The sequence below is a fragment of the Somniosus microcephalus genome, chromosome 25 (genome assembly GCF_052327205.1).
Source record: "Somniosus microcephalus isolate GS21.2 chromosome 25, FLI_Smic_1.0, whole genome shotgun sequence".
Classification (NCBI taxonomy): Eukaryota; Metazoa; Chordata; class Chondrichthyes; order Squaliformes; family Somniosidae; genus Somniosus; species Somniosus microcephalus.
In genome coordinates, this window is record NC_141011.1 from 27,940,898 (window position 1) to 27,954,036 (window position 13,139).

The window sequence follows — 13,139 nt, forward strand, 5'->3', positions numbered from 1 at the left end:
TTGGCGGGTTCCCCAAATTTAGTGATTCCGACACAATTGTAAATGGGTCTGTGAGATTGATGCAAATTTAACACAATTGGCCAATTGATTTCCAGCATGTGGGAAGCCTTGGCAATTGAGTATTTCCAGTCAGAAAGTCGCAGAATATGACGTCATCATTGCTGCTGCTTTTAAGGTCCACAGCAAGCCTTGCTTCCTCTGCAGGCTTCCAACCTTCCACATTAAGATGGCACAGGAGCCTGCAGGAGGAATGGCCAGCGGGAGGGCCAGATCTGCGCCCAAATTTGATGAGGCTTCACTACAGGCATTACTGGATGGTGCTAGGGCCCACAGGGAGGTCCTCTTCCCTTCAGGGAGGAAGAGGCCTCCCAGCTAGACCAAGGCTGTGTGGCTAGAGGTGGCAGGTCAAGTCAACTGCTTGGGGCTTACACGAAGAACGTGGTTGCAGTGCAGGAAAAGATTCCATGACCACCTTCATACTGGAAAAGTAAGTACTGTATGATGTTTCCATCACCCTCAATCTGATCCCCATTGCCTTTCCTCACCAGCACTCAGCTTTAGCAATCTCTTCCTGCACATCCCATTAGACACTCACATCCATGCACCCTTACCCATTCCCCCTCTCTCTATGCTCACATTCACAGAACTATGCCACCATGCAGCCCTCACACTCCCTCTCACTCTGAGGCTTTGAACACACCTGACAACACACAGGAAGGGCCCTTGGTATTGCAACCTCACTCCATCTTTGTCTCCTTCAAAGTATCTATGCTATGCAATCTCTGCACTCACTCCTTCATTCTCAGTCAACCTCCACTTGTCTCCCACATTGCAGGAAAAGAGAGCTCACAACAGGAGAGAGCGAGCCAGGACAGGAGGAGGGCCGCCCTCATTAGCCCAACTCACCCCCTGGGAGGAAGGTGTCCTGGAGATTGCCGGGGCTGACCGAGATGTGGACGTTGGGGAAGGACAGGCAGGAGCATCCCCACAAGCTGGTGACAGAATAGTTTTCCATCTCTCTCATTGGCATTGCATGAGTCGCTGATAATGATTCTGAAGCTACATCATATGGACTTATGATCATCTGCAAAATGCAATGTGCATGTAACCTTGGCATCACATCTCTAACTTTTTCCTTGACTCCCCCACAGGACCATCGAGAGCCCCCGTCCCCACTCTGCAGGAGGAAGAGCCTGAGCAGCCAGAATCCTCAGAGGACTCTGAGGGCGCAGCGTCAGCAGAAATAAGCGCACCTAGCACCAGCGCAGACACTCGCACCTCAGTGGGACCTTAGGGACATAGAGTAGAGTTGTCACCTGGTGTATCACAGCTCACAAGTGAGCATCAGCAGATTGTGGAGACAGGGACAGCAGTGGAGAGTCCTCGTCGGAGGGCGCAGGACTCTGCCAGCTCGGCTCAGCTGCATGTCGACCCTCTGCCTCTGGGTCCATCCGTAAGATCAGAGGTGATGGAACTCCATGCACAGATGCAGGAGTCTCTGGCAGGTTTTGTCTCCAGGGTCGTTGCGAGTGTGGAGCGAATGGAGGAGTCCATAGCGAACATGAGCAGAGCCTTTGTGGAGTCAGTGGCGCATGAACGCATCAACACGGAAAGGATGGCTACCTACGTGGAAATGATTGCTGCCTCCGTGGTAAGGCTGGCTACTGTAGAGGAGAGGAGGGCTACGGCCATGGAGGAGGTTAGTCGCCAGGGTATGGAAAACATGGTGAGTGTTCAGAATAGAATGACATCTCTTGAGGAGCGATGGGCATCTATTGAACAGAGAAACCAGACCTTCATGGAAGTCCTTCTGAGTAGGACTGCCATTGTAGATACGGGTCCCCATGGCCCCCCTGATGTGCAGCAAGCTGCTCTCAAGCCACTTGCAGGCACTGAGGGGGACCTGACCCATAAGAGGGAGGTTGGTGGCAGACCTCAAGGAAGTGGGGGCTCCTCTCCAAGTGCTCACACTTCCATGCCACTGCAGTGCCCTCGGTCAGAGCCCCGCCGGAGTCCACACCCAACGGAGATAGAGGTCTCAACCCCTGCACAGCCGCAGGAGCAGCAGACTGCTGGCGAGCCCTCACAGGCTCGCCATCCCAGAGGACGCCCGCTAAAGGTGTCGAGACAGGAGCAGCAGGAAAGTGAGCAAGGGGCCTCCACATCTGCTGAAGCCACAGGGGTACCACTACGTAGGAGCACGCGTAAGAGGAAAATAAAGCACAAATAGTCACAAGGGTAGTCACTTGGGTGAAATGCTGTGTGTTTTGTAAAAATGCCATCGGTTGTGTGTTTTTCATAAAAATTCTGATGGCAACTTCTGCAGTTGTGGCGTGTGTCATTTCGCAAATGGGGCTGGAGGTCCTCTAATGCCAAGAGGGGAAGGAAAAAAAGGCCTCCCATGCTTCTGGTAGGTGCCTCAGTTGAGGAAGCGCTGAGTGAGGGTGGCGAGAGGGGTCTCGCAGGAGGTCACACTGGAGAAGTGTGTGAGGCTCCAACCTTCCACAGGTGTGGTTAGGCCTGGTAAAAATTGCCCCAGACCTGAGACAACAAAGTCCTGCCACCTGCAAATGATGACTGATCAAATATCCTCTTTAATGTTGGACCTGCAGCTGATAGTCAGCAAGCCAATAGTGTTCATGCCAGGTTTCACAGGTGTGATCCCCACCAGGTGCGTTTTACGTGGGAAAAGGGTTAAACAGGCATGGGTCTGTTAAAATGGGATTATAAAGGCCAATCAGTGCTGTTTAAGGGCCCTAAAGACCATTCCCGCCTGTTGCAGGCGGGACTGATTCGGGTCAATCAGACACACCTAGGTTAAAATGGCGTGGAGGCGGGAACCAGGCCGGGGGGGGGGGGGGTCGCGACCCCCAGGTTTTGCGATTTTAACCCCCCGCATGCCTAAAAGCCCGCCTCACGGCCCAATGAAAATCGAGGCCATTGTGTCCATGATGGCTCTTTCTGGAGCAATCCAAAACTAATCCCAACACCCTGCTCTCTCCCTATAGCCTTGTATCTCTGTCTGCCTCAAATGTTTGTCTATGTTTCCTCGAAAGATGCAATGGTGTCTGCCTCAATTAGACCCCATGACAATGATTCCATGCTCCAATAACCCACTGCATAAAAAAAATCTCCTAACCTGTCTCCAGTGCTCTCTCTAATTTTTTTGGGGCTGCGCGGTCCATTCAAAATTCCGCGCATGCACGGTTTTTCCGTTTAAAAGCTGGTGCGGTGGCTGTGCAGGAGCTACAGAGCGCTGCGTGGCCGCACAGCTTAAGGGAACATTGCCTGTCCCCTCACTTTCTTAGTGACAATTGTTGATAAAAGGATGAACAGGCTGGGTCTCTTTTTTCCCCTTGAAAACAGAAGGCTGAGGGGTGACCTAATAGAAGTCTTTAAAATTATGTAAGGTTTTGATAGAGTAGACAGCGAGAGAGTGTTTCCACTTGTGGGGAAGAGCAAAACTAGAGGCCATCAATATAAGATAGTCATCAAGAAATCAAATAGGGAATTCAGAAGAAACTTCTTTACCCAGAAAGTGGTGAGAATGTGGAACTCGCTACCACAGGGAGCAGTTGAGGCGAATAGTATCGTATAGCATTTAAGGGGAAGCTAAATAAGCATATGAGGGAGAAGGGAATAGAGGGCTATGCTGATAGATTTAGATGAGGAAGGAACAGAGCAGGCTCGAGTGGAGCCTGGGTTGGGCCACATGGCCTGTTTCTGTGCTGTATATTCTATGTAATTCTGTGTAAAAGTTACATCATTTGTGTAACCCCTTCACGGTTCTCTAGCTATATGTGAGATGTGGTCTCTGTTGTAGACAGTATTCTATAGTCCAGTAAGGAGATCACTACTACAATGGCTTAATTCTAATTATCTTACTTTATAGTTTTAACGTTAGACAGTATAAGAAGATTACGGGTCAATGACTAAATTAGACATTTGCATACATTAGAATGAATCTAGACATAATAAACATACGTTCTCCATTTACATGGATTCAAAGGAGAATCTGTCCCTGTGTCCAAATTCGAGTGCACTCTTTCGTTGGCGCGCTTAAGTTGGAGCTCATGGTATGTATAATGTCTGCAAGACTTACGACTCCGAACCCCTTCGTTGAATTCTCTTCACGATCACTGAATCCCACTTTGAGTTCTGGATGCAGAGCTACTAATACGAAGGGCGGCGGCCGAGTTTGGAAGCCCGGGACGGGATGCGGCAGCCATTTGCCTCCTGAGCCCTCTTTTCAGAGCTCCTGCCCTCTTTTCTTCCAGTCGCTCCTGCTCTCGGGCTTCGCTCTTTTAAACTGGCGGGCTCTGCTCGCGCTCTCGGGCCTCGCTCTTTTAAACTGGCGGGCTCTGCTCGCGCTCTCGGGCCTCGCTCTTTTAAACTGCCGGGCTCTGCTCGCGCTCTCGGGCCTCGCTCTTTTAAACTGCCGGGCTCTGCTCGCGCTCTCGGGCCTCGCTCTTTTAAACTGCCGGGCTCTGCTCGTGCTCTCGGGCCTCGCTCTTTTAAACTGGCGGGCTCTGCTCGAGCTCTCGGGCCTCGCTCTTTTAAACTGGCGGGCTCTGCTCGAGCTCTCGGGCCTCGCTCTTTTAAACTGCCGGGCTCTGCTCCCGCTCTCGGGGTTTCTGCCTGGAGACTGCAACAGTTGATACTCAATCTCGAATGAATTCTCCGTCCCAGTTACTGTAGCGCGTGTTGGTTCACGTTTAGTTTGAAAAGTGCTGTTATCGATTTGTGTCCGTTTGTTCTCTCCTCCCGAGACCCCTCCAGACATTTTGAACAAAACCGTCCCCGGCGGCTCGCGGAGATTTCGGAACCCCCACTCCGGCCCGCGCGCACAGCCGCACCCCCACACGGGCAACCCCAACCCAGGGACCCACAACAATGATAACACAGTGTCCAAGCCAAAGACTGACAACCATACCCAGCATACACAACATTTCCAGTGGGTATTACATTTGTTTTTACAGTACTTGTATCTACTCATCTTCATTCCTGTGCCCAGGTATTGCTGTGCAGTACAAGTAAGCTACAAATTTGGGATCTGGATTATCTGCCAATCTCTTATTCACCAGGGCAGTCCCATCCATTAATTCCCTGTGTAAAAAGCTTGGGTGCTAATGAATTATATGTGTCAGATTTTATAAATATGATCTAAAGTTTTAAGAATTTGGTCTGAGAAACTAGTTTTTAACTATGATATTGAAATAGAGCTCTGTTAACAGCATGCTCTCAAATCTGACCTTGTGTCAAACTCCAGCAGCCTACTTTTCATTGTGAAGCTTCCTAGGGACTGGGTGGTGCAGTGTGTTAGATGCTGACCTTTCACCTCTGAGCCCTGAATTTAACTTCAGCCCAGACCAATGTGATGATAGTCGTGTCAGTCTGCTGGCGGTAGAGTTCTTTGTTAAATGTCTTTGGGCAGTTTCAGTCCAGCATGGGCCTGTATCACAAAACTGCTCCTAATTGCCAGTGTCACATTGAGAGGCTATACGATGTGTGACGTGGGGAATGAAAATATGTCACATTGGCACTATAGGTGTTCTTCTAATTTTGAGCTGAGGCACATTGTTAGGGTAGTGTAGAGGGAGCTTTATTCTACGTCTAATAAAACAAAAGCAAAATACTGCAGATGCTGGAAACACTCAACAGGTCAGGCAGCATCTGTGGAGAGAGGAACAGAGTTAACGGCCGCGATTTTGCCAGCGTTCAGAGGGCGGATTTGGAGGCGGGTCAGTAGTGAAAATCTAAATGATTGATGGTGGGTTGCGAACCCGCCACCATCCCGCCTCCATGCAACTTTGCAAAGTGTTGGGTCTGCGAGTCCCGATAGCTTGTTAACTGCCTACATAACCCCATTTTTACAGGCTCTTCCCATTTTACTACATTTTCGGCATGTTGCACGTTGTGCGACAAACACACCAGCTGATTGTGCCGGGTTCAGCCACTACCTGAATTCTTGACATTTGCACCTGCAGCATAAAAGCGGACTTGTAATTGTGGTGTATGTGCCTTTAAGAGCCCCAGGTGTGCGTAATGCCGGTAATTGCCACTTGGGCTATATAAGCCTGTGTATTGTGTATATCCTTTAGAACCCCCCCCAGACTTGCTTAGTAAATACCTATGAACCAACTCCTGTCTTCAGTGTCTTTATCTACACACGGACACTACAGTGGCGACGAAGTGGAAACGGACTTACCTGCAATTCGGCAGCACCTCAAGGACATCGATTCCTCCGGCGTCCAGAAGACTCAAGGAAGTGAGAAAAGCTGTGGTTTCACCAGCTGGCCAAGCTGGTGGCAGGTACTGCGCTAATCCTTCCTGGGCGTCAGGCTGGGGCTCCAGTGGCGGGCTCTACAGCTGAGACAGGCAGCGAAATCGGAGGCAAGCAATAACGGACTGGGAGGGAGCACTCGGGAGACGGCCGGCGCGGCAAGCAGGTCAGCGTTCAGACCTCCGGCGGGAACGAGTCTCCAACAGTGAATAAACGGAAACCGCAGTAAAACAGCGTTGTTATCGGCGGCAGCGGCGGGAAAGCGCGGGAAGCGCCATATCTTTGCTACAGAAAAAAAAAGCGCGGGAAGTGTCATATCTTTTCTGAAATGCCTAAATCTGGTAATATTGATGCTTTTGATAGCGAAATAGAGGATTGGACCACATACGTGGAAAGAGTAGAGGTATATTGCACTGCAAATGGAATAGAAGATGAAAAAAAAGCTTCAGTACTTCTGAACTTAATGGGCGCGAAGACATACGGGCTGTTACGAAACTTAATCACTCCAGCCAAACCAAAGGACAAGAATTTTAAAGAAATTGTTGATACCCTGCAGGAGCACTTAAACCCAACACCGCTGCTGATAGCGGAACGATTCAAGCTCTTCAAGAGAAATCAACACAAGAATGAAAGTAACGCTGATTACCTAACCGAATTAAGAAAGCTATCAAAGTACTGCCAATTCGGGGCAGGACTATCGGATTATCTTCGAGACAAATTCGTTTGCGGTCTCTTAAGTGAAGGAACACAAAAAAGACTGCTTTCTGAAAAAGATTTAACATTGGACAAAGCTTTCAGTATGGTTGTATCATACGAAGCAGCAGCAAAAGGAGCTGCAGAGATACAACATAAGACACAGGACTTCGGCACCCATGAAATGACACAGGGGTTCGGAAGATGTTATCGCTGCGGCAGATCCACCCATAACCAGAGGGACTGCTGGTTCAAGGGCAAAGCATGCAGGCAATGCGGGAAGATTGGACACATTGCACGGGTATGCCAATCTGGACAAAATAAATCCACTGACAGAAAACAAAAAATCAATAAAGAAAAGTACAGGAAGGTACAAATGATGATGGACAGTAGCTCCGAAGACCAGAAGAACGATAGCGACTCCGGAAACAAGAGACTAAGCTGTCTCAAATTACATAATGTCCTTGCCAAAGAGGATTACCAAACCATTTGGGTTACCCTCACAATAGCAGGGTCCCCAGTTAAAATGTAGCTAGATACAGGATCAGCTCTAACCGTAATAAATCGACGAGATTACGAGAGGCTATTTTCGCATATACCTCGAAAAGACACATCCATTATCTTAAAAACATATACGGGGCAGAAAGTATACCCCAAAGGAAAAATAAGGGTGCCTGTTGTATACAACGGCAAAGAAATACAAAAGTTGTATTTATACATTCTACAAGATGGTGGTCCACCGTTGTTGGGACGTGAATGGATCAGGAAGATACGTTTAGACTGGCACTCCATTCAGGCACTGACGGTGACCAGTAAGGAAAAAAACAATGATGACATCATACCTGAACGATTAAAAGACATCTTGGCCAACACCAAAGAAGTGTTTCAAGAGAAACTAGGAACCTTGAAAGGCATCACCGCCTCAATAAAAGTGGAAGATGCAGCAATTCCCAAATTTTTTAAGACAAGACCGGTGCCATACGCAATACGTCCAGCAGTCGAGGCAGAGCTGGAGAATTTGGAAAAAGCAGGCGTATTATCCAAAATAGATTGGAGCGAATGGGCAACACCCATCGTTCCAGTCATGAAAAAAGCATTGAAAAATAACTCTGAAGAACAGAGAAAAATTCGCATCTGTGGTGACTTCAAGGTGACTGTAAACCCGGTCCTTCACACAGTACAGTATCCTCTTCCGAGGATAGAAGATATTTTCGCCTCACTATCCGGAGGGAAACGTTTCACCAAAATTGACTTGGCACAGGCATATCTACAGATGGAGGTTGAGGACGCCTCTAAAAAGTATCTCACAATAAACACACACAAAGGCCTGTACCAGTACAATCGACTGGTTTTTGGAGTAGCATCAGCTCCAGCTATCTGGCAAAGAGCTATACATAGATACATAGATACATAGAAGATAGGAGCAGGAGTAGGCCATTCGGCCCTTCGTGCCTGCTCCGCCATTCGATGAGATCATGGCTGATCCTTTAATTCAGTATCCCGTCCCCGCCTTCTCTCCGTAACCCTTAACCCCTTTTGCCCGTAGAAATATATCTAATTCCCTCTTAAATATATTTAATGAGCTGGCGTACACTGCCCTCTGTGGCAATGAGTTCCACAGGTTCACCACTCTCTGAGTGAAGAAATTCCCCCTCATCTCTGTCCTAAATGGTTTAGCCCTTATCCTTAAATTATGTCCTCTAGTTCTGTTCTCACCCGCCAAGGGAAACATTCCTTCTGCATCCAGTCTGTCTAGACCTGTCAGAATTTTATACACTTCTATGAGGTCCCCTCTCAATCTTCTAAACTCCAGTGTGTACATCCCTAAACTACATAGTCTCTCCTCATAGGTCATTCCCGCCATTCCTGGTATCAGCCTGGTGAATCGCCGCTGCACCCCCTCCATGGCAAGAACATCCTTCCTCAGATGAGGCGACCAAAACTGTACACAGTACTCGAGGTGTGGTCTCACCAGTGCCCTGTACAGCTGCAGCAAGGTATCCCTGTTCCTGTATTCTAACCCTTTTGCTATGAAGGCCAGCATACCGTTTGCCTTCTTGACCGCCTGTTGCACCTGCATGCTCGCCTTCAGTGACTGGTGTACAAGAACACCCAGGTCTCTCTGTACTTCCCCCTCTCCCAATCTATTGCCATTTAAATAATAATTTGCCCTCCCGTTCCTGCACCCAAGGTGGATAACTTCGCACTTGTCCACATTATAGTGCATCTGCCATTTATCCGCCCAATCGCCCAGTCTGTCCAAATCGCTCTGGAGCTTCCTGGTCTCTTCCTCTGAGCCCACCCCCCCTCCTAGTTTAGTGTCGTCTGCAAATTTGGAAATGCTGCATCCGACTCCCTGATCCAGGTCATTAATGTAAATTGTGAACAGCTGGGGGCCCAGGACAGATCCCTGTGGTACCCCACTTGTTACTGCCTGCCATTCAGAAAATGAGCCGTTTATTCCAACTCTCTGTTTTCTATCTGACAGCCAGTTCCCTATCCACGCCAAAACTTTCCCCTTTATCCCATGAGCCTCAATTTTCCATGCTAATCTTTTATGTGGGACCTTATTGAAGGCCTTTTGGAAGTCCAGGTACACCACATCTACTGGCTCTCCCCCATCTATTCTACCAGTTACTCCCTCAAAAAATTCCAATAGATTAGTCAAGCACGATTTACCCTTTGTAAATCCATGTTGACTCTGTCCTATCCTGTCCCCATTTGCTAAGTGCTCTGCTATTTCATCCTTAATGATGGACTCCAGCATTTTGCCCACAACTGATGTAAGGCTTACAGGTCTGTAATTACCTGCTTTTTCCCTACCCCCCTTTTTTGAATAGTGGGGTAACGTTAGCTACCCTCCAATCCATCGGCACTGTTCCCGAGTCTAATGAATTCTGAAAAATCATCCTTAGTGCATCCGCTATCTCTAGGGCCACCTCCTTCAGTACCCTAGGATGCATGTTATCAGGCCCTGGGGATTTGTCCACCTTCAATCCCTTTAGCTTCCTTAACACCATATCCTTAGAGATATTGATTTGCGTCAGTTCCTCCTTTGCCAATGTCCCTATTTTTCCCGATATCCCAGGGAGGTTTTTTGTGTCTTCCTTCGTAAAGACTGACCCAAAGTATGCATTTAGTTGATCTGCCATTTCCTTATTTCCCATTATATATTCCCCCGTATCTGACTGCAATGGACCAACTTTGGTTTTCACCAGTCTTTTCCTTTTGATATATTTATAAAAGCTTTTGGAGTTAGTTTTTATATTTTCCGCCAGCTTGTTTTCGTAAGCTATTTTGCCCCTCTTGATCATGCCCTTTGCCCTCCTTTGCTCTATCTTAAACTGTTCCCAATCTTCCGCTCTGGCGCTTTTTTTGGCTATTTTATACGCCCTATCTTTGGATTTTATGCTGTCTCTAATTTCCCCTGTTATCCACGGTTGAGTCACCTTTTTAGATTTCCTTTTATGCCAGATTGGTATAAACAATTTTTGCAATTTTGTCATTCTATCTTTAAATGTTTGCCATTGTTTATCTACCTCCAGTCCTCCCAGGAACGTTGTCCAATCAGACCTACTCAGTTCCCGTCTCATGGCATCATAATTCCCCTTGTTTAAATTCAGGACCTTAGTCTCTGAGTCAATTTCTTCGCTCTCCATTTCGAGTGAGAAATCGATCATGTTATGATCGCTCTGACCCAAGGGTCCCCGTACAACAAGATTACTGATTAGTCCCTTCTCATTGCACAGTACCCAGTCCAATATAGCCTGTTCCCGAGTTGGTTCCTCGACATATTGATCCAGATAACCATCCCTTAAACACTCAAGGAATTCCTCCTCCTCATTATTTTTACTGATTAGGCTAGTCCAATCTATATGTAAGTTAAAGTCACCTATGATGACAGCTGTGCTCTTATTGCACGCTTCTCTAATTTCCCTCGTGATGCCCTCCCTAACCTCTATTTTACTATTTGGAGGCCTATATACCACTCCTATTAATGTTTTTCGCCCCTCGCTATTTCTTAGCTCCACCCATATAGATTCTGTATTAACTGAGTTAATATCCTTCTTTTCAATTGCATTTATCCCCTCTTTTACTAGCAATGCTACCCCTCCTCCCTTTCTTTTTTGTCGATCCTGCATGGAGCAAGTCCTGCAAGGGATTCCGGGGACTCAGTGCTACCTAGACGACATCCTTATAACAGGAGAAAACGACAACGAGCACCTTGCCAATTTGGAGCAGGTGCTCACTAGGCTGAAAGAACGGGGCCTACGAGCAAATTGCCCCAAGTGCGAATTTTTCCAAAATCAGATATCACATTGTGGCCACATAATTAATAAGGAAGGGTTGCATAAGTCACCTGAAAAAATTGAAGCAGTTATAAAAGCCCCAGCACCTGAAAATGTTTCACAATTAAGGTCATTCCTGGGATTAATAAATTACTATCATAAATTTTTACCGAACTTATCAACTCTTCTACACCCTCTTAATGAACTTCTACAGACAGGAGTGATTTGGAAATGGAACGAAGACTGTAAACGTGCCTTCCATAAATGTAAAGACTTAATCACATCCGAAGAAGTTTTAGCTCATTACAACCCATCACTACCAATCAGACTGGCGTGCGATGCATCCCCTTACGGCATAGGAGCAGTATTATCCCATAAATTCCCTGATGGCTCAGAACGGCCGATAGCTTTTGCGTCACGCTCATTAAACTCAGCTGAGCGTAACTATGCCCAAATAGACAGGGAAGCACTCAGCCTGGTATGGGGAGTGAAGAAATTCAACCATTACCTACACGGACAAAAATTTACCTTGTTGACTGACCATCAACCCCTCATCTCCATATTCAACCCTAAAAAAGGTGTTTCCATTATGACAGCACAAAGGCTACAGAGGTGGTCCCTTTTTCTAGGGGCACACCAATACAACATAGAATACAAAGGGTCAAAACAGCACGGGAATGCTGACGGTTTATCGCGCCTACCGTTGCCAACAATAGAAGAGGCACCTACAGTAGACCCAGTGGAGATATTCCACTCTACCATGGTGGAATGTCTACCAGTGACAAATTCTGCCATTGAAAGGGAGACAAGAAATGACCCGACTCTCTCATGGGTCTACAATTTAACAGTGAAGGGATGGCCAGCACATGGCGAACCACTGTTGCCAGCATTCTCGCAAAGAAGAGAACAGCTGTCAGTGTGCCGAGGAACCTTGATGTGTGTATCCAGAGTGGTGATTCCACCCAAACTCCAGGATAAAGTGCTAAAGGAGCTTCACGAGGGGCATCTGGGTGGAGTGAAAATGAAGAACCTAGCTAGGGCATTTGTATGGTGGCCAGGTATCGATGGAGACATCGAAGACATGACCAAGAGCTGCCTAGGATGCCAGAAGGTCCAAAACGCTCCACCACAGGCCCCTCTACATCCATGGGAGTGGCCCTCATCTCCCTGGCAAAGGGTGCACATCGACTTTGCTGGTCCATTTATGGACTCGATGTTCTTAATTGCGGTTGATGCACACTCCAAGTGGCCGGAGGTAATAAAGATGTCCTCCACCACCACGGAAAAAACCATCACAGTATTAAGGACCATATTTGCCAGGAATGGGCTGCCGGAACAGATATGTTCTGATAATGGACCGCAATTTGTGTCCAAAGAATTCAGAAAGTTCTTAAAGAACAATGGGGTAAAGCACTACACGTCCGCCCCATACCATCCCGCCACCAATGGATTGGCTGAAAGGTTTGTCCAGACCTTCAAGAAGGCCATAAAGGCCATGGGTAATGAAGACATAAAACTTCAGCACAAGGTGGATAACTTCTTATTCGCATACAGGAATGCAACACATATGGTTACCAACCAAACTCCCGCCATGATGTTCTTCAATAGAAACCTAAGATGCCGGCTGGATTTGGTCAAGCCCAACATCCGAAGGGACGTGGAGAACCGGCAGTTTCAAGGCATGAATGAAAGGCCAACTAGGGCCTTCCAGATAGGCCAACAGGTTTTGGCCCGGGACTACCGTACCGAGAAATGGCAGCCTGGAACTATCTGCACACGACTAGGACCACTGATGTATACCGTGGACATAGGAGAAAGCATAATAAGGCGCCATGCTGACCAAATCATCAAGTCATCCGAAAAGGGACAACCTA

General features: G+C 47.6%; 1 protein-coding gene across 4 annotated transcripts in view; it reads left to right on the plus strand.

Moving 5' to 3' along the window:
* Positions 1 to 13,139, plus strand: part of ccdc30 (coiled-coil domain containing 30) — a 203,826-nt gene that overhangs the window by 63,790 nt on the left and 126,897 nt on the right. The window lies entirely within an intron of this gene.